Source organism: Coregonus clupeaformis, chromosome 40 (assembly GCF_020615455.1).
Source record: "Coregonus clupeaformis isolate EN_2021a chromosome 40, ASM2061545v1, whole genome shotgun sequence".
NCBI lineage: Eukaryota > Metazoa > Chordata > Actinopteri > Salmoniformes > Salmonidae > Coregonus > Coregonus clupeaformis.
In genome coordinates this window covers 19,887,925-19,914,185 of record NC_059231.1, presented here as the reverse complement: position 1 = coordinate 19,914,185, position 26,261 = coordinate 19,887,925, and the positions used below count along the sequence as shown (strand labels likewise).

At 44.0% G+C, this 26,261-nt stretch overlaps 1 pseudogene; it reads left to right on the top strand.

Annotated features, from left to right (window-relative positions):
* LOC121554847 overlaps window positions 1–26,261 on the top strand; it is a 198,640-nt pseudogene that overhangs the window by 132,192 nt on the left and 40,187 nt on the right.

Below are 26,261 nucleotides of genomic sequence, written 5' to 3'. Positions count from 1 at the left end.
AAAAGTATTTGATCCCCTGCTGATTTGTATGTTTACCCACTGACAAAGACATGATCAGTCTATAATTTTAATGGTAGGTTTATTTGAACAGTGAGAGACAGAATAACAACAAAAAAATCCAGAAAAACGCATGTCAAAAATGTTATAAATTGATTTGCATTTTAATGAGGGAAATAAGTATTTGACCCCTCTGCAAAACATGACTTAGTACTTGGTGGCAACCCTTGTTGGCAATCACAGAGGTCAGACGTTTCTTGTAGTTGGCCACCAGGTTTGCACACATCTCAGGAGGGATTTTGTCCCACTCCTCTTTGCAGATCTTCTCCAAGTCATTAAGGTTTCGAGGCTGACGTTTGGGAACTCAAACCTTCAGCTCCCTCCACAGATTTTCTATGGGATTAAGGTCTGGAGACTGGCTAGGCCACTCCAGGACCTTAATGTGCTTCATCTTGAGCCACTCCTTTGTTGCCTTGGCCGTGCGTTTTGGATCATTGTCATGCTGGAATACCAATCCACGACCTATTGTCAATGCCCTGGCTGAGGGAAGGAGGTTCTCACCCAACATTTGACAGTACATGGCCCCGTCCATCGTCCCTTTGATGCGGTGAAGTTGTCCTGTCCCCTTAGCAGAAAAACACCCCAAAAGCATAATGTTTCCCACCTCCATGTTTGACGGTGGGGATGGTGTTCTTGGGGTCATAGGCAGCATTCCTCCTCCTCCAAACACGACGAGTTGAGTTGATGCCAAAGAGCTCGATTTTGGTCTCATCTGACCACAACACTTTCACACAGTTCTCCTCTGAATCATTCAGATGTTCATTGGCAAACTTCAGACAGGCCTGTATATGTGCTTTCTTGAGCAGGGGGGACCTTGCGGGCGCTGCAGGATTTCAGTCCTTCACGGCGTAGTGTGTTACCAATTGTTTTCTTGGTGACTATGGTCCCAGCTGCCTTGAGATCATTGACAAGATCCTCCCGTGTAGTTCTGGGCTGATTCCTCACCATTCTCATGATCATTGCAACTCCACAAGGTGAGATCTTGCATTGAGCCCCAGGCCGAGGGAGATTGACAGTTATTTTGTGTTTCTTCCATTTGCGAATAATCGCACCAACTGTTGTCACCTTCTCACCAAGCTGCTTGGCGATGGTCTTGTAGCCCATTCCAGCCTTGTGTAGGTCTACAATCTTGTCCCTGACATCCTTGGAGAGCTCTTTGGTCTTGGCCATGGTGGAGAGTTTGGAATCTGATTGATTTATTGCTTCTGTGGACAGGTTTATTTTATACAGGTAACAAACTGAGATTAGGAGCACTCCCTTTAAGAGTGTGCTCCTAATCTCAGCTCGTTACCTGTATAAAAGACACCTGGGAGCCAGAAATCTTTCTGATTGAGAGGGGGTCAAATACTTATTTCCCTCAATAAAATGCAAATCAATTTCTAAAAATTTTTACATGCGTTTTTCTGGATTTTTTTGTTGTTATTCTGTCTCTCACTGTTCAAATAAACCTACCATTAAAATTATAGACTGATCATTTCTTTGTCAGTGGGCAAACGTACAAAATCAGCAGGGGATCAAATACTTTTTTCCCTCACTGTATATAGTCTAGTGAGTGTGCATAGGGTCAGTGCAAGATCTAGTCAGTGCAGATAGTTTGGATACCATTAATTGACTATTTAGCAGTCTGGCTATTTAGCAGACTTATGGCTTGGGGGTAGAAGCTGTCTCTGAGCCTGTTGGTCCAAGAGCCGATGCTGCAGTACTGTTTGCCGGAAGATAGCAGAGTGAACAGTCTATGGCTTTGGTGGCTGGAGTCATTGGCAATTTTTCGGGCCTTCCTCTGACACTGCCTGATATAGAGGTCATAGAGGTCCTGGATGGCAGGGAGCTCGGCCCCAGTGATGTACGGGGTCCATACCACCCTCTGTAGCGCTTTGCATTCAAAGGCGGAGCATTTGCCATACAAAGCAGTGATGCAGCCAGTCAAGATGCTCTTGATGATGCAGCTGTATAACTTTTTGAGGATCCTATGCCAAATCTTTTCAGCCTCTCTCTATATCAAAGGAAACAACAGTGACATAGCTTGCAATAGGTTGAGACAGTACCATGAATGCTAATAGTGGACTTAATTGAATCGTTTAATGATTAACTAAATGTTTCCAAATGCCTTTTCAAAGGTTTGGAATCTGGAAACCGGTAGCCAGTGCCAGTTCAGAGTGAGAGCAGAGAACAGGTATGGACAGAGTGATGCTTGTGAGACAGAGGCAGCCGTCATCAAGGATCTGTACGGACTTCCTGGTCCTCCAGAGAAACCAAAGATTGCAGAGCACACCAGGTCCTCCATGCTTGTGACATGGGACCCTCCACGAGACAACGGTGGATCCACTATCTCTGGCTACTGGCTGGAGAAGAGGGAGAAAGGTTCGTCTTATTGGGCCCGGGTTAATAAGGCTCCGGTGACCAAGCGTGCTCCTAAGCGCTGGGAGTTCCAGGTCGTTCGTATGATCGAGGGGTCTGCGTATGAGTTCCGTGTCATGGCTGTCAATACTGCCGGTATTGGACCCCCCAGTGGACCTTCCGATCCTGCATACGCAGTGGACCCTCTTAGTAAGTATCATTCTCCCTTTTTTAACAGGTTACAATATGTATACTCATAGAAATAAAATTAACATTACTATTCATTTAGCTGCTTTGGAAAATGTTTGGAAGAATATGTCAGTATGTTCCCTATTGACAGACACAGCGATACCATGTAATGACCAGAGATGGTGACCTTGATGTTTTCCCTCTGTGCCCCACAGTGAAACCCGGCATGCCAGCACCACCAGAGGTTGCAGACAAAACCAAGCACAGCGTCAGCCTCACATGGTCTCCACCAGAAAAAGACGGTGGAAGCCCCATCAAGGGTTACATTGTTGAGATCCAGGATGAAGGCTCTTCTATCTGGAACAGAATCACTGATCTAGAGACTCTGCATGAGACCACTGAGATCACTGTCCCAAGTCTCAAAGAGCTGAAACACTACAAGTTCAGAGTCACAGCCGTCAATGACATCGGCGAGTCTGACCCAAGTCCCAAGACAGAAGTCCTAATTGAGGACGTACATGGTAATTAGACCTACTTACTCATCCATTTTAGATGTAAAAATGTGTTTTTTTGCAAGTCAGCAGTCAAGTTTTGAAGATAAAAACCTTCATTGATGCATCACATGATACAGAACACATGCAAAAAAATGGACTAATGGAGAAAATACTAAAAGATAGTTTTGGGGTGAAGTTTTCCTCACTCCAAAACTATATTTTTGTATTTTCTCCATTAGTCAATTTTTTGTGTGTTCTGTATCATATGATCCATCAATTAACCAATAGTCACAAGTTTATTGTTGTTTGTTTTAATGTCACAGTGGAGCCGAAAATCGATATCGATTGCGTTGTGGAAGATTTGCTCTGCATCCGGGCTGGTCATTCCTTCAGAATCCCTGCCATCATCAAAGGACGTCCCGTTCCTAAGGTGACCTGGGAATTCACTGGACCAGCAAAGACCCACAAGAAGAATCGCCTTCATGTCCTTCCAGTTGACTCAGAGGTAAGGCATAGTACAGATACAGCTACCATACATCAAGGAGAGAGGAAGTAACACATAACCCTTGTTATAAGTAGTAAAATAATCACATTGTCTGACCTTGATGTATAACTGTGCCGATTTGAACTTTCTTACCAGGAGTAATTAGTTAATTTCCTTTGTTTAGCTTGAATCTACTGATACTACCTCAAACATCACTGTACCTGTGTGCTTGAGGACCCACTCTGGACGATACACCATCACAGCTAAGAACAAGGCTGGACAGAAACATGTCAACGTCAGAGTCAATGTTCTCGGTAAGTGATAAAAACAATTAATGTTGGAAAGGCTAGACACCTTTACATTGTAAAAAATACTAATAAAGGCTCATATCCAAAAGTATATTATTTATTAAGACATAAAACATTTATAAGAAACACAACACGTATCCCATATAAGACGTATTAACATCTGTTGGACTTCTGTTTTCAGATGTGCCTGGTGCTCCTAGAGAGCTCAAAGTGACCGACATCACAAGAGCTACCATGAGGCTGATCTGGAAACTGCCTGCTAACGACGGTGGCGAGAGGATCAAGAGTTACTTCATTGAGAAGAAGAATGTGACAGGAAAGGCCTGGACCATAGTAAACCAGTGCTGTTTCAGCCAGGCCTACGTTGTGGAGGGACTCTTGGAGGGACAGGAGTATGTGTTCCGTGTGCGGGCAGAGAACCGTCTGGGAATGGGACCTTTAACTGAGACCACTGAGTCTGCTAGGGCAAGAGACCCCATCTGTAAGTTAGAAATTAATTACTAACAAATTAGAATGTCCTCATAGTAGTCCTCATTTGGAATAAAAGTGTCTGTGAAATGTAGGTTGCACAGTGTACACCTTACTAATAAGTTCCCATTTATATACCCATTCTTTATTCCCATTTTCAGACATACCTGATCCCCCAACCCATGTCAAGGTCAATTTGGTCACCAAGGATACAGTGACCCTGACATGGGTGCCACCTAAGAACAACGGTGGTTCTCCTGTGAAGCACTACATAATTGAGCGCTTGAGTTGGGACACCAGCGGCCCGGAGAAGGAGACATGGAAGCAGTGTAACAAGCGTAACGTTGAGGAAACCATCTTCATCATTGAAGATCTGAAAAATGGCGGAGAGTATGAGTTCCGCGTCAAGGCTGTGAATGAGGCCGGCCCAAGCAGATCATCTGCCACCGCTGGACCAATCATCATCAAGGACCAGACATGTAAGTAAAAAGCACAGTTAAGAAGATAAAAACGTTGAATGACTTGTACTGACTCCATCCTCAATTGTTTAGGTGCTCCTACCATTGAACTGAAGGAACATATGGAAGGTGAAGAGGGACTAGACGTCCATATTGTGGCTAGGATCCATGGCTGTCCATTCCCCTCCCTCATATGGCAGAAGGCTCCCATTGCCAAGCCTGAAGACAAGGCTGTAGTGCAATATGATCAGCATGTCAACAAGCTGGTCGTTGATAACAAATGTACCCTGCTGATCCAGCAGTCCAAGAGAGACGACAGCTCCCTGTACACTATCACTGCTAGCAACAGTCTGGGCAAAGCCTCTAAGGACATCAAACTCACTGTCCTAGGTGAGGAATCTCTCCCTGAATGTATTTATTTATTTCTGTTTGGTTAGTCCTCTAGATTGTGGTGAAATATGACACCATTTCCTCCTTTTCTTCTTCAACTCAGGACGACCTGGCGTACCTGTCGGGCCAATCGAATTCAAAGAGGTGTTTGCCGAGAGGATAACACTTGCATGGAAACCACCTAGAGATGACGGTGGCTCCAAGGTGACAAACTATGTCATTGAGAAGCGTGAGGAAAACAGAAAGTCATGGGTGCACGTTTCCGACGACCCCAAAGAAGGCCTCTATACAGTTCAGAGGCTGACTGAGGGCCATGAGTATGAGTTCCGTGTCATGGCTCAGAACAAATATGGAGTTGGACCACCGCTGTACAGCGAACACGAGAAAGCAAGGAATCTCTTCAGTAAGTTGAATGTACTATTGTATTATCAGCACTTTTTAAGTCAATGTCACCGTGGATATACAGTATTTCTTCTAACCAACTTCTAAATGGTTCCTCTCAACAGCTGTCCCTGGCCAAGTTGAGAAGCCCTTAGTGGAAGACGTGACTCTTGAGTCTATGGTGATCATCTGGAATGAGCCAAAATACGATGGTGGATCTCCAGTTAGTGGTTACTGGCTGGAGCGTAAAGAGACCACGGCTAAGCGCTGGACCAAAGTGAACCGCGACCAAATCAGGGTCATGCCCCTGGGTCAGGAGTATGAGATCACTGGTCTGCAGGAGGGAGCAATCTACCAGTTCCGTGTGACCGCAATCAATGCAGCTGGAATGGGACTTCCCAGTGTCCCATCGGATCCTGTTCTTTCAAGAGACCCTATTAGTAAGTTAATGTATATAGTGTGCATCCCAAATGGCACCCTATTCCTTATATAGTGCAGTATAGGGTCCTGGTCAAAAGTAGTGCACTATATAGAGAATATGGTGACTTTTGAGGCGCAGAAATACCGCTTTTCTTACATGGGGAGGGGTATTTTTCTATTTTCAATGTATTATATACAGTGGGGGAAAAAAGTATTTAGTCAGCCACCAATTGTGCAAGTTCTCCCACTTAAAAAGATGAGAGAGGCCTGTAATTTTCATCATAGGTACATGTCAACGATGACAGACAAAATGAGGAAAAAAAATCCAGAAAATCACATTGTAGGATTTTTTATGAATTTATTTGCAAATTATGGTGGAAAATAAGTCTTTGGTCAATAACAAAAGTTTCTCAATACTTTGTTATATACCCTTTGTTGGCAATGACACAGGTCAAACGTTTTCTGTAAGTCTTCACAAGGTTTTCACACACTGTTGCTGGTATTTTGGCCCATTCCTCCATGCAGATCTCCTCTAGAGCAGTGATGTTTTGGGGCTGTCGCTGGGCAACACGGACTTTCAACTCCCTCCAAAGATTTTCTATGGGGTTGAGATCTGGAGACTGGCTAGGCCACTCCAGGACCTTGAAATGCTTCTTACGAAGCCACTCCTTCGTTGCCCGGGCGGTGTGTTTGGGATCATTGTCATGCTGAAAGACCCAGCCACGTTTCATCTTCAATGCCCTTGCTGATGGAAGGAGGTTTTCACTCAAAATCTCACGATACATGGCCCCATTCATTCGTTCCTTTACACGGATCAGTCGTCCTGGTCCCTTTGCAGAAAAACAGCCCCAAAGCATGATGTTTCCACCCCCCATGCTTCACAGTAGGTATGGTGTTCTTTGGATGCAACTCAGCATTCTTTGTCCTCCAAACACGACGAGTTGAGTTTTTACCAAAAAGTTCTATTTTGGTTTCATCTGACCATATGACATTCTCCCAATCCTCTTCTGGATCATCCAAATGCACTCTAGCAAACTTAAGACGGGCCTGGACATGTACTGGCTTAAGCAGGGGGACACGTCTGGCACTGCAGGATTTGAGTCCCTGGCGGCGTAGTGTGTTACTGATGGTAGGCTTTGTTACTTTGGTCCCAGCTCTCTGCAGGTCATTCACTAGGTCCCCCCGTGTGGTTCTGGGATTTTTGCTCACCGTTCTTGTGATCATTTTGACCCCATGGGGTGAGATCTTGCGTAGAGCCCCAGATCGAGGGAGATTATCAGTGGTCTTGTATGTCTTCCATTTCCTAATAATTGCTCCCACAGTTGAGTTCTTCAAACCAAGCTGCTTACTTATTGCAGATTCAGTCTTCCCAGCCTGGTGCAGGTCTACAATTTTGTTTCTGGTGTCCTTTGACAGCTCTTTGGTTTTGGCCATAGTGGAGTTTGGAGTGTGACTGTTTGAGGTTGTGGACAGATGTCTTTTATACTGATAACAAGTTCAAACAGGTGCCATTAATACAGGTAACGAGTGGAGGACAGAGGAGCCTCTTAAAGAAGAAGTTACAGGTCTGTTTGAGCCAGAAATCTTGCTTGTTTGTAGGTGACCAAATACTTATTTTCCACCATAATTTGCAAATAAATTCATTAAAAATCCTACAATGTGATTTTCTGGATTTTTTTCCTCATTTTGTCTGTCATAGTTGACGTGTACCTATGATGAAAATTACAGGCCTCTCTCATCCTTTTAAGTGGGAGAACTTGCACAATTGGTTGCTGACTAAATACTTTTTTTCCCCACTGTAGCTATGTTGTTTCTATTATTTGGCCTTCTGACATTGTAAATGTCACCTTGTTTGTGTGTAGCTCTCCCTGGTCCCCCAACCCCCAAAGTAACAGACTGGACCAAGTCAACAGTGGATCTGGAGTGGATCCCACCTTTGATTGATGGTGGATCTAAGGTCACTGGTTACTTTGTTGAATACATAGAAGAGGAAAAAGAAGCAGAAATAGAAAAACTGAAGGCAGCAGAAGAAGACAAAGTAGTAGTAGTAAAACAGAAAAAAGTTAAGAAAATCATATTTGATGAAGACGGAAATGAAATATCAGAATCAGAAGAAGAAGAAGTAGTAGTGATAAAAGACGGATGGGAAAAGGTAATTATCTAATACAATTATTTCTCGAATGTATTCCTTTACAAACTCTTTTGATCTTAATGGGACAACCTGGTAAATTCAAGTCTAAATATATTCAAATAATATAACATTTAGTGTGTCAATGTTTGTAATGTTTTTTTTTTTTTTTTTAGGCTAAAGACAAGGAGATTAGAGGCACTAAGTTTGTTGTGTCTGGACTGAAAGAGCTTGGAAGGTACAAGTTCAGAGTGAGGGCAGTGAACGCTGCTGGCGTCGGTGAGCCTGGTCAAGTGGCCGAAGTGATTGAATGCAAGGACAGAACAAGTAAGAGACAAGACAACTATGATATGATATACAGTATGATTATCCATTTGTTAGGTCCATGATAGGGGCTCTGTCCCAAATGGCACCCTATTCCCTATATAGTGCACTACATAGGGAATAGGGTGGCAGTTGTGTTGTAGACAGAGTGTATGCAATCTTAAACCAACACACACTTGTTATTTTAGTTGCCCCTGAAGTGGACTTGGATACCTCAGTGAAGGAGAAGATTGTAGTCCATGCCGGTGGTACCATCCGCCTCCTGGCCTACGTGTCAGGCAAGCCTGCACCAGAGATCACATGGAACAGAGATGACCAGCCTCTACCAGCAGAGGCTAAGGTTGAAACCACGTCAATCAGCTCTGCTCTGGTTATCAAAAACTGTAGACGCCATCACCAGGGTATATACACCCTGAGTGCAAAGAATGAAGGAGGGGAAAGGAAGAAGGCTGTCATTGTGGAGGTGTTGGGTAAGAAACAACTTTACTTCTTGTTCTTATTGGTAAACTTCAGTATATCTCAGGAGTAATCCGGGGCAGTGTGCATTATGTTTACTGGAGTAGGAGTGCTGATCCAGGATCAGTTTTGCCTTTTAGATCATTATGAATAAGAAGGGGGGGGGCTGATCCAAGATCAGCACTCCTACTCTGAGACGCTTTGTGAATACAGGCCCAGGAGTTGAATGGTATTGAAAACTTGTTTCACATGTGTTTCTCAGATGTTCCTGGCCCAGTTGGTCAGCCGTTCTCTGGTGTGAACCTCACCATTGACTCTTGCAAGTTGACCTGGTACTCCCCTGAAGACGACGGTGGCTCAGCCATCACCAACTACATAATTGAGAAGAGAGAGTCTGACCGCATGGGCTGGACATCAGTCTCTTACACAGTCACCAGGCACAATGCTGTGGTCCAGGGTCTCATCGACGGAAAGGGATATTTCTTTAGAATCGCCGCTGAGAATATCATCGGAATGGGTCCATTTATTGAATCACAACGACCAGTTCTCATCAAAGATCCTATTTGTGAGTTCCTGCCTAATACCCAAATGACAGCTTTCTAATTTGCTGTTACAAAAATGTAACGTAAGTGTATACAAATCCAGCAATTACTTATATTATTCCATTGGGCCTGATGAGATGTTTGTGTCCTTTTCCATGCTAGCTGTTCCTGAGCGTCCTGAGGATCTAGAAGTCACAGCCATCACCAAAGACTCCATCAGTTTGGCCTGGAGACCACCTAAGTACGATGGTGGTTCTGAGGTTACAAGTTATGTGCTTGAAACCCGTCTGATCGGAAAGGATAACTTCACTAAGATCGATACTGATGACACGCTGATGGATAGGAAGTTCACAAAGGGAGGTCTCAAAGAGAATTCCACCTATGAATTCCGTGTCAGTGCTGTCAATGTGATTGGTCAGGGAAAGCACTCTTTCTGCACCAAGCCAATCCAGGTCAAGGAAGAACTTGGTAAGTGTTGAATAAGGGTTAGATAGTCATTCTAAATCTTTATAAATGTCTTGGTGAATGAAACAAAATAATGGAAAACATTACTTCTTTGTTCTTCCATCCTCAGAGCCCCCAACGATCGACTTGGACTTCCGTGACAGACTGGTTGTGCGTGTGGGAGACGTGTGCACCCTCCAAGGCCGCTTCACTGGAAAGCCAGCACCTACAATAACATGGACAAAGAATGAGGAAGAGCTGAAAGCAGATGAGGAGGTCACAATGACCAACACTAGTAAAACACTGTGCTTGACAATGCCCAAGGCTAAACGTGAACACAGCGGCAGATACCAGGTGGTGGTGGAGAACATTGTCGGCTTACGTAAAGGAATTTGCAGTCTCACTGTTGTTGGTAAGTTGGTGAGGGTGTTCTTTGTTGTTCTTAATTGACAGAGCTAATGTCACTTTTAATTAACCCTTATAATCAAATATGTTTGAATATTGACTATTGATTGATCCATATCTGATAGATGATTAATGATAAAATGCTATTATTTTCCCTCAGATCGCCCCCAGCCTCCAGAGGGCCCAGTGGTCTTCAATGAGGTCTACAGGAACTACATGGTGATTTCTTGGCACCGTCCTCTGGATGATGGTGGATGTGCCATCTCCAACTACACCATTGAGAAGAGAGACACAAACAGAGACCTCTGGATGCCGGTGACAACAGCTTGCACCAGGACAACATGCAAAGTACCTAAGCTGATTGAGGGTAGAGAGTACATCATCAGAATATGTGCTGTGAACATCCACGGCATCAGCAACCCACTTCTGTCTGCCGAGACCAAGGCTAAGGATGTCTTCAGTAAGCTATTAGATCAATACTGGGAAGATATAGGTTACGTGCATAACGACACCCTATTCCTTATATAGTGCACTACTTTTAACCAGTAAGGAATAGGGTGCCATTTGGGATGCAACCATACTATCTTTTGTCATGAATGCATTTAGCTACAACTGATCAATTCTCTATCCCATTACAGAGGTGCCAGATGCACCCAAACAGCCCATTGTGAAGGAGATCTATAAGGATCAAGCCCTTCTGACTTGGGAACCACCTGCTGATGGTGGCAAGCCCATCACTGGCTATGTCATTGAGAGGAAGGAGACCATGGCTAATAGATGGACTCGCGCATCTGGAAAAGACCGCATCTTCCCCAAAGTGGAGTACTTTGTTCCAGATCTCCTTGAGGGCTGTGAATATGAGTTCCGTGTCATGGCTGAGAACGTTGTGGGTCTCGGTGACCCCAGCCCTCCATCAAAGCCCATCTTTGCCAAAGATCCAATTGGTAAGTGACTGCACAAAAGTTAATTCATACTTAATGTCTATCAAATTTAATCAACTGTTTCTTCCTTCAGTGCTTCCAAGCCCCCCCGTGCTGCCAGAAGCTGTGGATTGGACAAAAGAGTCTGTCTCACTGTCTTGGCAGCCACCAAAGGACTGTGGCAGGGGCAAGATCTTCGGCTATCTCGTTGAGTTCAATAAAGCTGGAGAGGAGTGGCAGAAGGTGAATCAGACTCCTGATTCCTGCCAAGAACCCAAGTTCAAGGTCATTAACCTGGACGAGGGAGAATATTACAGATTCAGAGTAACTGCTGTGAACTTCGCTGGTGAATCTGAACCTGCATACACCACAGATCCAGTGAAGGCAGAAGACAGACTTGGTAATTTTACATTAAATTATTGTTCATAATTTGGGTAATTCATCATCATTTAAATAAACAACAGAATTATAACACCTGTCATTTTCTACCCCCAAAAGAACCTCCTGAGTTGGATGTTGAACTGGGTATGCCTCGTGAGTTGAAAGCCATGGCCGGAATCCATATCAATCTAATTGCTGGAATTAAGGGAATTCCATTCCCCAAAGTCACATGGAAGAAGAACGACGAAGACGTCCCCACAAGAGTTGACATTGAGATCAATCCGCTAGGATCCAAATTGGAGATGCGATACTGTACCCGTTCTGACTGTGGTGACTACACTCTGAACATTGAAAACTCATCTGGATCAAAGACTGCCACGTGCACAGTCCTCGTCCTGGGTAAGGGATTTTTCTGTAATCACTTCTGTCAGAAATAAATGAAGACAGATGTAAAGTGTTTAGCATGCTGGGTTGCTATAATTATGTAATTCTTTACTCTTTACACTATTAGACAAACCTGGTCCAATCCAGCACCTGAGGGTTTCAGAGGTGAGAAGCGATTCAGCCTATCTCTCCTGGAAAGACCCTGAGGACAATGGAGGAGTACGTATTACCAACTTCGTTGTGGAGAAAAAAGACGTGGCAGCCGCACAGTGGGTGCCAGTCTGCTCTTCGTCTAAGAAACGCAGCATGACAGCCAAGCACTTGATGGAAGGAACATCGTATTTGTTCCGCGTTGCTGCTGAGAATCAGTTCGGCAGAAGTGAATACATTGAAACAACCAAAGCGGTCAAAGCCATGAATCCTCTGTGTGAGTATCAATCAAACCAAATACATTAATACCTACTGGTGTAATGTAATGTACCTGGTATCTTGATAACTAACTTGACGTTTGTAATCTAATCGCATCTCATCTAATGTATGGTCTATTTTCAGTCCCACCTGGTCCACCAAAGGACTTGCACCATGTAGATGTGGACAAGACGGAGGTCTGGCTTGTGTGGAACTGGCCTGACCGCAACGGAGGTAGCAACATCACAGGTTTCCTGGTTGAGTACCAAGAGGAAGGAGAGAGAGAGTGGGACGAATGGAACATCGTCAGCATCCCTGAGAGCCACATCACTGGCCTTGAGGAAGGAAAGACTTACAGATTCCGAGTGAGAGCAGAGAATGCTATCGGACTGAGTAGACCAGACACCACTGTCCCCGTTCTCTGCCAGGAGAAGCTTGGTGAGATTTACTATATATTTACTTAATGGTTTGGTTTCTCCGACAGAGATGAATCCTAGTTGTATACCAAAAAGCAAGTTTAATAGAGATTCTCCATTGAAAGTGCTTCTTAGTAAAGGACTAAACTTAATCTGTGTCCAGGAAACAGCCCCTATATGTATTGATTTGTAGACAACATAATTTCCATCATCAATCAAATTATAACAATTAACCTATATATTCTTCTCTATCTTTTCACAGTGGCTCCAATTGTTGAAGTTGAGGCCAAGCTGATCGAAGGGATCATCGTGAAATGTGGAAGCACAATCAGACTCCCTGCTATCATGAGAGGCATCCCTGCGCCTACTGCCAAATGGTCCATTGATGGAGCAGAAATTGTACCCGAAGGCGCAGTTAAGATTGAGAGTGACAACTATTCAACAGTTCTCAGCATCAATGAGTGTATGAGAACCAACAGTGGAACCTATATTCTCACAGTGTCCAACCCTGCAGGAACCAAGACTCTGGCTTTGAATGTGACTGTTCTTGATGTGCCCGCTGCTCCCATTGGACCAGTCAATGTCCTTGAAGTTACTCCTGAGTACATGCTTATTGACTGGCGTCCTCCAAAGGATGATGGTGGAAGCCCTGTAACAGGTTACATTGTTGAGAAGAGAGAGGCTAAGAAGGAAACCTGGGGAGGTGTGAGCTCTGGTAACACAGCTACAAAGCTTAAGATCGCTCGTTTGCAGAGCGGTGTTGAATATGTTGTGCGTATCCGCGCAGAGAACAAAATGGGTATCGGCGCTCCTCTTGAAAGTGCACCAACTGTCGCCCAACACACGTTTGAACCCCCTGCCCATTCAGGCAAACCAAACACATGGGACATTGCGGAAGATGCTCTCACTGTTGGGTGGACCATGCCATTGTTTGATGGAGGCAGTCAAATCACTGGATATATAGTTGAGCGTAGACATAAGGGCGGAAAATGGATCCGTGTCAACACGACACCTTGTAAGGATCTCAGAATCAGAGTACTTGGTCTCTTTGAGGGAAATGAGTATGAGTTTAGAGTTTTCGCTGAAAACATTGCCGGTTTCAGTGGACCTTCTGCCATATCAGACCCAGCAAAACCCTGTCGTCAAATTAAAGCTCCTGGACCTCCAGTTAATCCCAGAATAAAGGACTACAGTAAGGAAAATGCAGACCTAGTCTGGATTAAGCCCAACAAAGATGGAGGCAGTCCAATCATGGGCTACATTATTGAAATTCAGAAAGTTGGCGGAGAATGGGAGATCATCAACAAGGATGGTCACATTAAGCAGTGTGCTTACAGGGTTAAAGGCCTTGAAGAACACTCAGAGTACAGGTTCCGCATTAGTGCTGTAAATATGATTGGAGTTGGAGCGCCTAGAGAATGCCCTGAATCGGTGGTTGCCAAAGACATCATGATACCTCCAGAGATCGAGATGGATGCCACAAGCCGTGAGCGTTTGACTGTCCGTGTTGGACATAACGTCAACATCATCGGTTATGTGAAAGCCAGACCCGATCCAGAGATTATCTGGAAAAAGGGTGAGGACGTTTTGGAAACCGCCAAGCGCACAACACTAACTCAAAACTTGCCTGTTGTTCAACTGAGAATCAAAGAGGCAACCAGAGCTGACCACGGAAAGTATGTTTTGAAGGCTAACAACTACAGTGGTGAAGCCGAAGCAACAATAACTGTGAATGTGTTGGATAGACCTGGACACTGTCAGAATCTGAAGGCCACCTATGTGACCAAAGACTCCTGTATGGTGTCCTGGGAGAACCCTGTGGACAACGGAGGCTCTGAGATTACAAACTACATTGTTGAGTGCCGTGAACCCAGTGTGAGGCTTTGGTCAATGATCTCATCTGACTGCACTAACCGCATGGTTAAAGCGAAACTCATGGAGGGCCACGAGTATCTCTTCCGTGTTTGTGCTGCGAACAAATGTGGCCCTGGGCCCACAGTTGAGACAAAACAACCAACCCTTGCCATCAATCCCATTAACAAGCCTGGTGAGCCAGAGAACTTCCACGTAACCGACGTTGGTAAGAACTTTGTCTTCTTGAAATGGAGGAGGCCAGACTATGATGGTGGAAGCCCCAACATTGGTTATGCTTTGGAGAGCAAAGAAGCGGGAGCGGCAGAATGGGTGCCATTACACGAGGATCTGATTACATATACATTCTTCATGGCTGACAAGTGTGTGGAAAAACAAACCTATCAGTTCAGAGTGCAGACATGCAATGAAGGTGGAGAAAGTGACTGGGTGAAGACTGGTGATGTACTTGTTAAGGAGGAGATCCAGAAACCAGTGCTTGATATGAAGTTAGCTGGAGCCCTTGTGGTTAAAGCTGGAGAGTCTATCAGAATTGAGGCTGGACTCAGAGGAAAGCCTCAACCAGAGGTGAAATGGGTGAAGGACAAGGCCACAGGAGATAACCCCAGAGTTAGTATTGAAACGGGCACAGATTACTCTAAATTCCTTATGATCAAATCCAAACGTACAGACACCGGAAAATATGTTGTCACTGCCACAAACTCTGCTGGAACCTTCACTGGTTACGCAATTGTTAATGTCTTGGATGTCCCAGGGCCTGTGAGAGACGTGAAGGTGTCTGGAATCGGAGTAGACAAATGTAGAGTTGCATGGGATCTCCCAGAAGATGAAGGTGGATGTGAAGTTGATAGCTATATCATTGAGAAATGTGAGACAAGAAGAATGGTCTGGTCCACATACTCTGCTTCACTTGTCACCAACTATTGCAATGTCACCCGACTAGTAGAAGGAAATGAGTACATCTTCCGCATCAGAGCAGAAAACAAGATGGGGACAGGTCCTGCAGTGGAGAGCAAACCCATCACAGCTAGGACTCAGTTCAACAGACCTGGACCACCAGAATCACCAGAGATCACCAAGATCGGCAAGGAGGAGATGACAGTCGTATGGGCCCCACCAGAGAAAGATGGTGGAAAGTCTGTCACTGGTTATATCCTGGAAAGGAAAGAAAAGCGCGCTGTCAAATGGGTGCCATGCACAAAGAGTACCATCTCTGAGAGACGCATGAAAGTCAGCAACTTAATTCCCAACCACGAGTATCAATTCCGTGTCAAGGCTGAAAATGAAGTTGGACTGGGAGAGCCAAGCAAACCATGCAGACCAGTAGCAGCCAAAGATCCAATTGGTACAGCATTTATCCATTTTTGTGACATTGTATTGCTATTATTATTGGTTATGAATTTTCTCTGTTGGCAGTACTAACATGCAGACATTTTGTTTTCCTTGATTCCAGAGGCTCCTGGTCCTCCAGGCAGTTTCAAGGTGATTGACAGCACCAAGACGTCCATTACTCTTGGGTGGGCCAAGCCTATCTATGATGGAGGTGCTCCTATCATTGGTTACATGGTTGAAATGAGAGACAAACCTGAACCTAAACCTGAAGTGGTTGAAGCTGAAGCTATTCCTGAAGCTAAACCTGCAGAGGAAGCTAAGCCTGAAGGTGAAGCCAAGCCTGAAGGTGAAGCTAAGCCTGAAGCAGCAGCAGCAGGAGAAGGAGAAGGTGAGGAAGAATATGAAGAGGCCGCTGAGGATGAAGCTGCTGAAGTTGCAGCTAAAGCTAAAGCTGAAGCTAAACGTAAGGAGAAAGAAGAGGGCTGGAAGAAGTGCAACACCGGTGCTGGTGTGCTGGTGCACACAGAATTCACCATTCCAAACTTGAATGAGAAGCAGATGTATGAATTCAGAGTCTCTGCACAGAACCAGGTCGGCTGGGGCCGTCCTGCTACACTCAAAGACGCTGTCAACCCCAAGGAGGTCCTCGGTAAGTGGATAATTCTTGATATAGGCCAAGACGAGAACACATCCAGTTGATATAGAACTGTAGCTTATAGCTAATATTTTATGATGATCTCTCAATATCTAATGTATGTTCTCCCCCTTCTCTTACCCACTTACAGAGGCACCAGAGATCGACTTGGATGCCAGTCTCAGGAAGGGCTTCACTGTCAGAGCAGGCTGCCCCATCAGACTCTTCGCTACTATCAGAGGAAGACCATCCCCCAAAGTCACCTGGAAGAAGCTCGGTGTAGATAATGTGGTCAGGAGAGGGCACGTGGATCAGATTGATACTATGTCCTTCCTTGTGATCCCTGAGAGCACTCGGGACGACTCCGGCAAATACTCTCTGACACTCTCCAACTCCGCTGGGGAGAAAGCTATATTTGTCCGTGTTAAAATATTGGGTAAGTCACTGAGGTCTATCCTTTCACTTTTTATGTCAGTCTGTGGAATGACAGATGACTATTCACTGTGAAAGACTTTAAACAATAAAAAATGTATGTAGATTTAATTCGCCACAATGTCAAATTAACGTTATTATTTTGATTACAGTATAATTGTTTGTACTCTTATATGGACTGTATCCAATACTGATGTTACATTTGTTGAACAGATACTCCTGGACCTGTCGGACGGATTTGAGGTCTGTGATGTGACAAGCACCGGTTGTCAGCTGTCTTGGCTCCCTCCAGATAATGATGGTGGCTGTCAAATCCAGAACTACATCATTGAGAAACGTGAACTCGACAAGAAGACTTGGTCAAATTGTATCAACGACTTGAAGAAAACAAGCTTCAAAGTCACCGGCCTCACACCTGGCTGTGACTACTACTTTAGAGTTATGGCAGTCAATAAATATGGCATTGGTGTTCCTAAAGACTCTCCAAAAGCCTACCTGACAGCTGATCCTATAAGTAAGTGCACTGTTAAAATATGTCTAATATTATAATTAAATAGTGGATAGTGTAAGTGGATTTTATTGTTTTGTGTTTTGATTCACATAAATCTCAAACATTTCTTAAAACAGGTGAACCTGATCCACCCAAGAAGATGGATGTCTTGGAAGTGACAAAGAACAGTGCCACTCTGGGATGGCTGAAACCTTTGAGGGATGGTGGAGCTAAGATCAATGGCTACATGGTTGATTACAAAGAGGACGGTGAACCTGAAGACAAATGGACACCATATTCCGTTGTTAAAGACTTAACCATTGTAGTCGTTGGACTTAAAGAGGGCACAAAGTACAAGTTCAGGGTTGCAGCAAGAAACGTGGCTGGAACCAGTCTGGCAAGAGAAGCTGAGGGAGTATTTGAGGTCAAGGAGCAGCTGAGTAAGTCGCAAATCTTAAAAAAAATTCCCAGAATTACCTTGTCTGGATTTAATTTGGTATTCAAAAAAGTGTTCCTGATGCACACCACTTTTTACATCCTCATTTTAAGAACATGTTTTCCTCTCTTTTTTAGTGGCACCAAAGATCATCATGCCTGATATTGTCACAGTAAAGGCAGGAGAGAAAATGAGAGTTGATGCTATTGTGGCTGGAAAACCTGCACCATTCTGCAAATGGAGGCAAGGAGCTGAGGATCTGTTGACATCTGATCGTCTCATGGTGCAAAAGTCTCCAAACTGCATTGCGCTCATCATGAAAGACGTCTCGAGAAAGGACAGTGGTTACTACAGTCTTTCTGCTGAGAACAGCACCGCCAAAATCAGCCAAATTCTTAGAGTCGTAGTACAGGGTACGTTTTATTGAGGAAACTCAAAATAGTTGACTAATACACTGCCAGAATGCATAGCCTAAATGGATGTTGTTGGTATATGTCTTCATCTCACAGATAAGCCTGGGCCTCCTGACGCTCCCCTGGAGATCGTTGAGCTTGATATTGATGCCTGCACACTCCAGTGGAACCAACCCAGTGAGGACGGTGGAAGTAATATCACTAACTACGTCATTGAGAAGTGTGATGTGAGCAGAGGAGACTGGGTCATAGCTTCTGGATCATGCACCACAACCAGCTACAGAGTTGGCAAGCTTACCCCTGGAATGGAGTATGGCTTCCGTGTCCGAGCAGAGAACAGATTTGGCATCTCAGAGCCAATCTATTCAGAGAAAATGATAGCTAGATATCCCTTCGGTGAGTTAAACAAGACAGGAGGTATAAGCATGGTCACCCCCCCACCCCCCACCCCCCAAAAAAAGCCTATTGTACAATGAATTATGATTGTCTAAATAATCTAGGCCTCGATTCAATCAGATCCGCTTTAGCCAACATCCGCATAGCGGTTGTTTTGACGGTGTCAGAAGTGGAACTGTGTTAGAGCTGTCAAATCTTCAAGTGGCTCCTGGCATTATACCCAAAGTGGACATCGCCATTGGCTGCACAGAGTCAATCCCATGCAGCCTTGTTTACAAGTTTGAACACTGGAATGTGAAATGTAATCTACACCTCAATGATAGAAATCCTCATTTTTTTGTAATTATTTCTATATAGCCTACACTTTCTCGTTCTGAACTTCTAACGCGAGTGGGGAGGGTGTGGCTTTGTGACAATGATCGCAAGAGCAGCTTCTCACCGATTCGACGGCTCCAACGCAGTTCCACCTCCGACATCGGCAAAACATCCGTTATGTGGGTGTCTACTGTCGCCGGTTAACGTTGATCTGATTGAATCTAGGCCATATTCTTGTGCACAATACATTTGTTTTACAAAAATGTATGTTAATCTTGCAAACTAACTCCATATTCTAATTCCAGATGTCCCAGGCGAGCCTAGAAATCTGTGCATCACGAAAGTCAAGAGTGAAGCAGTGTCTCTGTCCTACGAGACCCCATCAACTGACGGTGGCAGTCCTCTTACCGGATACTGCATTGAGCGCAAAGAGAGGAACAGCCTTCTCTGGGTAAGAGCAAATGAGTCCGTTGTCCGCGGACTTGAATACAACTGCACAGGCTTAATGGAAGGTCTGGAATATGCATTCAGAGTGTCTGCCCTCAACAAGGCCGGCCAGGGTAAACCAAGCAAACAGACTGACTGGGTCACAGCAAGAACACCCATTGGTAAGTAATTGAGCATGTGATGTATGGCTTACCGTGTCCCTCAATGGCTTTGAAATCTGTAATCTGTCAATTAAAACTGTTTTCATTTTCTTATTCTAGATCCACCTGGTAAACCTGAAGTAATGGATGTGACAAAGAGCACTGTTTCACTTGTTTGGACTCGTCCCCAAAATGATGGAGGTAGCAAGCTCATCGGATACTATGTGGAGTATATGAAGATTGGTCAAGAAGTAGAGAAATGGGTTCGCTGCAATGCCAACTGCCAGAACGTCAAGAGAGAAGACTATGTTGTAGCTGGCCTGGAGGAGGGAGCCCAGTATCGCTTCAGAGTTTTTGCCAAAACAGCGATCAACATCAGCTTGCCTTCTGAGATCTCAGATGCCATTCCAGTGTTTGCAGAGAATGGTAAGGCACTGCTCCTTCAGAACACTGACAAAACAAAGTGTTTTTTATTTAGTTAGTTTTATCCGTCTAATGACTAAATGCAATTTTAAAAATCCCAAAATGATTCAAAATAATTGTGGATGCATGGCCAACACAGACCTTTTACTTGATGTGATGTTCTCTTGTTTCTCCAGTTCCCCCAGGGTCGAGCTGGGAGTGGACATGAAGAACATGATCATAGTGAAGGCTGGAGAAAATGTCTCCTTTGATGCAGTAGTGTTTGGAAAACCACTTCCCAAGGTTACATGGAAGAGAAATGGTGTTCCGTTGAAACTGGTTGAGGGGATGAAGATGACACAGAAGAGACACACACACATTCTGGAATTGTTCTCTGTTGCAAGGAAGGAGTCTGGAGAGTACACTATTCTAGCTGAAAATCCCAATGGCACTAAATATGCCAATATTAAGCTCAAGGTTCTAGGTATGCAAAATTACAATAACCGTTATACTGTATTTGTCTTTTTATTATTGTGCACAAATTCCAAACTGATGTTGTAGCTTCATGCTAATACATTTTATTTTTGTCTCTTTTATACACTCAAACTCTCTATAACGGCTTGAGATATGTTAGTGTATGTATATGAATGTGTTTGTGAGGGTCTGCAAGAGACTCCAGAATACAATATTCATATATTCAGAATCAACTGTCGATGTGTAAAATAATCTATGTGTTCTCCTTAGACAAACCTGGCCCACCTGCCGGAGTGAAGGTCACCAAGGTGTTTGCGGACCGTATTAAAATGAGGTGGGAGCCACCTGTTGCAGATGGAGGCTCTGAAATCACCAACTACATCATTGACAAACGTGAAACCAGCAGAGCGAACTGGGCTCTGGTCACCTCCAATATCAATGGTCAACTGACCGATTGCACAGTAGATAAACTCATGCAGGACCATGAATACCAGTTCAGGGTCAGTGCTGAGAACTAGTATGGTATTGGGGACCCAATACTCACCGACCCTGTCATGGTCAAGAATCCATATGGTAATATTTCAAGCTTGTACATGTTTGAATATACATTTGTGCAATGTTTACGTGTTTTCTCAGTGTTCTCCTTCTCTCTCTTTCTCTCTCTCATTTGCAGATGTTCCTGGTCCTACTGAGCCACCAGTTATTACCAACATTACAGCCAATTCTATGACTGTCAGCTGGAAGGCGCCTGCTGATGATGGTAAAGCTACCATTCTGGGTTACATGGTTGAGAAACGTGAAGCGCCAGAGCTCAACTGGGTTAAAGTCAACCGTAAACCAGTGATTGACAGGAGCATAAAGAGCTGCCCAGCTCTCAGAGGGTTCTGAGTATGAGTTCAGAGTGATTGCCATGAACAAAGCTGGATTTGGCAAACCAAGTGATGCATCCAATGCTGCCATTGCTGTTGATCCTGTGTGTAAGTATTACAACCACATTTGCTCATTTAAATCATTAAGGATTACATGTCCCCACACTTTTCGCTGACATTGTCTTATGTTCTTCCTTCTTCAGATCCACCTGCACCACCTGCTTTCCCTAAAGTCGTCGACTCAACACACAGCACCATTAGCTTGTCTTGGACCAAGCCTGCTTACGATGGTGGTTGTGAGATCTTCGGCTACCTTGTCGAGTGCAAGAGAGCTGATGCAGAAGACTGGACGAAGTGCAATGTGCCCAAAAAGCTACAAGAAACCAAGTTCCTGGTTACTGGTCTCAATGATAAAACAGAATATGTGTTCCGTGTCTTTGCTGTGAACAAGATTGGATACAGCGAGCCAAGTGAAGTTCCTGGGAAACACGAGGCCAAAGATATCCTGAGTACGTCAACATTATCATAAAACTCTCAAGTCTATACAGAACAATTACTAATCTAAGTAACCCACACATTTGGAAATAAACATGTAATGCACTACTATCTATTCAACTAAAATACATCCATGTCTTGTCTAACTCTCTACTACTTTCTATTTTAACTTGTAGTTGCCGCTGATGCTGAGCTGGATGCAGACCTTCGCAAGGCGCTGGTCCTGAGAGCCGGAGTCACAATGAGACTCTATGTGCCACTGATAGGACGTCCCCCACCCAAAGTGGTGTGGACCAAGGTCAATGCCAACCTCAAAGAACGAGCAGGAGTCATGATCAAAACGACCGAATGTGATACCCTTATGTACATTGAGGATATCAACAGATATGATGCTGGCAAATATGTTTTGTCACTTGAAAACGAGAGTGGAAAGAAGTCTTACACTATCGTCGTGAAGGTCCTAGGTAGGCTTTGATTCTTGTCTTAAGATACTATTATTTTGAGAAACAACATTTGGTTTTATCTACTACATAATACCATTTCACGGTAAGGTTGTATTCGGCGCATGTGATTTGATAAAGTAATATAACTAATAATTAATTTTTTCCATAGATACTCCTGGTCCACCACTGAATCTGATTGTGAAGGAAACATCTCTGAACCATGCATCCATCGGCTGGGATCCTCCTCTGATTGATGGAGGAAGCCCAGTGAAGAGTTACATTGTTGAGAAGCGTCTTGCAGAGAGAAAGGCATGGTCCTGTGTCATAGCCGAATGCCCCAAATCTACTTTCAGGATTCCTAACTTGGAAGCTGGACAGGCCTACTGTTTCAGAGTCTTGGCTGAAAATAACTATGGTATCGGAGAAGGTTGTGAGACTGCCGGAATTGTAAGAGCTTCAGGTATGTTTTGTTGTATGCGATCATGTGGTTTTTCTTACTATTAGATGTTAAATGTTGTTTTTTTGTTTGATTTGTAATAATCAAATGACCTTGTTAACTGATTTCAGAACTACCTGGAGTGGTTATGGATTTCAAGGCACTGTCGATCACTAAAGATTCCATTCATATTGGCTGGAAGAAGCCAATCAGTGATGGTGGAAGTCACATAAGTGCCTATCTTCTGGAGCTTCAGGAAGGTGAAGAGAAGTATAAGGAGCTAGTGAAAGGAAAGGTCATGTCACACATGATGGTTGAACTTGAAGAAGGAAAGGAGTACTCTTACAGAGTGAAAGCAATCAATGAGTCTGGAGAGGGTCCACCTTCGGAGCTCACTGTGATCGCTAAAGATCAAATCGGTAAGTCCAGTAGTCCAGTGTTAATTAGCTAGGCTATCAAACCACTCAGAAAATACACTGGAGACTAAAAGCATTGCCATTTTAGATACATATATATATTGCTAATCTTCTACTTTTATTCAATTGTTTCTAATTGTTCTAGCATAAATGTGTTCTATTTTAGCATTTCATTTCTGCACTTATTATAATATTATCTGGTTCATAGATTAATAAGCATTGTGTTCCTAACTTGCAGTTGCACCTGACTGTGACCTGAGTGGCATCCCAGATCTCTGCTATGTTGCCAAGGAGGGAAGCACAGTCCGTATCAACGTACCTATTGTTGGTAAACCAGCTCCTTCAGCCATCTGGAAGAAGGGACATGTTTCTCTGGGAGACAGTGGAAGAATGTCAGTTGAATATACACCTACTTTGACAACTTTGCTCATCCGTGATTGCCAGAGAGGTGATGCGGAAAATTACACAATCCTGCTAAGAAACGCTGCAGGAGTCAAAGAAGCAAAGATCCAGATTAAGGTGGTTGGAAAACCAGGAATCCCAACAGGACCATTCAAGTTTGATGAAATCACTGCCGATGGAATCACTCTGGATTGGGGTCCACCAAAGGATGATGGTGGCACTGAAATATCCAACTACATTCTGGAGAAGCGGCAATCAACAGCCAACAAGTGGGCAACTGTGGCATCTGCTATCCAGAAGAATACCATGAGAGTTACCAGGCTCCATGATGGTACTGAATACATCTTCAGAGTGTTCGCAGAAAACAAATATGGAGTTGGAGAATGCCTCAAATCTGACCCAGTGGTGGCTCAGCATCCATTCAGTGAGTTCTCGTCATATATTGAAAATATAAAATAAAATGTTTGAAATAAAGAGTTATTAGAACTTCAGAAATCTGTATTCATCAATAGTTTGATGATTGATTGATAGATGTACTATATGGCAATAATTTCACTCAAAATTTCACTCAAAACATTCTTGTTTCACCAGATGTGCCTGATGCACCTGCACCACCAGAGATTGTGAGCATTCGCCATGAGTCGGCCATTTTGAATTGGACTGATCCTAAAGAAAATGGAGGCTCACCAATCACTGGTAATTATGCAAACAGTCTTTTTAGTAATCCATAGACTTTCCATGGACTGTAAGGAAAATGGACATGGACAATTTACTATTCCTGATTTGACTGTGGAAAGCATTTGCTGAATGGTAAATATGAAAAATATTATCTTTGCAGGCTATCATGTCGAATACAAAGAAAGGAACAGCTTGATGTGGAAGAGAGCCACTAAGACCCCTATTAGGGTAAAGGACTGCAGAGTGACTGGACTGATTGAAGGCCTGGAGTATGAATTCAGAGTCATGGCAATGAATGCGGCCGGTTTAGGGAAGGCCAAGCAGGGCAACAGAACCAGTCATCGCCCTTGATCCAATTGGTAAGTTTTGTTTCATTGTCTTCCTCTTTCTGTCCTATTGATATCATATGAATTCCGTCAACATGTACACTAATCTTGATAACTTACTGGCTTTTTTGTTCCTCCACAGATCCTCCTGGTAAGCCTGATGTCATCAATGTAACCAGAAGCACTGTAACACTTATGTGGACTGCACCCAAGTACGATGGTGGACACAAACTGACTGGCTACCTGGTTGAGAAACTGGAATTGCCAGGAAAGACCTGGATGAAAGCAAATCATATCAATGTCCAAGGCCTTGCGTTTACCGTGCCAGACCTGACGGAAGGCAGCAGCATGGAATTCAGAATCAGAGCAAAAGAATGCAGCTGGCGTAATCAGTGTTCCTTCAGAGCAAACTGATACCCTTATCTGCAAAGATGAGTATGGTAAGTTTTTTTGTTTCTTTCTACATCAAGACAAAGCCAATAGAATACATACTAAACTAGGACATGGACAGTAGCCTAATTTATCTTCCTCATTTGTTCACAGAACCACCAAGCATCACTATCGATCCAGACATGAAGGAAGGTGTCTCTGTCAGAGCTGGGGACACCATTGTGGTATCTGCTTCCAAGATCGTTGGCAAACCTCCACCTACAGCTGTGTGGTCCAAGGCAGGAAGAGAATTCAAGACCTCAGATATTGTCCAGATCACAAGCACTCCAACTACTTCAACGTTGTCTATTAAATATGCCAGCAGGAAGAACACTGAGAGTACACAATTACAGCCAGTAATCCTTTCGGTATCAGAGAAGAACATGTTAAGGTCAAAGTTCTTGATATCCCTGGACCTCCAGGCCCCATTGAAGCTAGCAGTGTGTCAGCTGAGAAGTGCACATTGACATGGTTGCCACCAGAAGAGGATAGTGGCTGCGCAATCAAATCCTACACACTGGAGAAGAGAGAAACAAGCCGTCTTCTCTGGACCAAACTTGCTGAAAATATATTTGATTGCAGATTTGTTGCAAACAAGCTGATCAAGGGCAATGAGTACATCTTCCGTGTGTCTGCAGTGAACCAGTATGGCACTGGTGATGCGACACAATCCGCCCAGTCAAAATGGTTGACAGCTTTGGTAAGTTGCATGAATATTCAGAATATTCTATTGACCGGTACTGTAATTATCTCCACATCATTGTTCATGTATTCTGCTCCTCTTTTTCTCCAGGCCCCCAGGCCCACCTGGGAGTCCCAGAGATTGACAATGTCAGCAGGAACGCTGTCACCATTTTCTGGAAGAGGCCAGTTAAAGATGGTGGAAGTGATATTAGAGGTTATCAGGTTGAGAGGAAAGAGAGAAGAGGAATGAGATGGGTGAGAGCATCGAAGAAAACGGTCTCTGACCTACGTTGCAAAGTACAAGGACTGACGGAAGGTGTTCAATATGAATTCAGAGTAACTGCAGAGAACAAAGCTGGCTTTGGGGAACCCAGTGAGCCATCTGCCCATGTAATGACAAAGGATATTGTATGTAAGTAAACACAAAGGGTAATTTTCAAAACAAATAATTTATTCCAGGCTGTCATTGTAAATAAGAATGTGTTCTTAATTGACCTGCCTGGTAA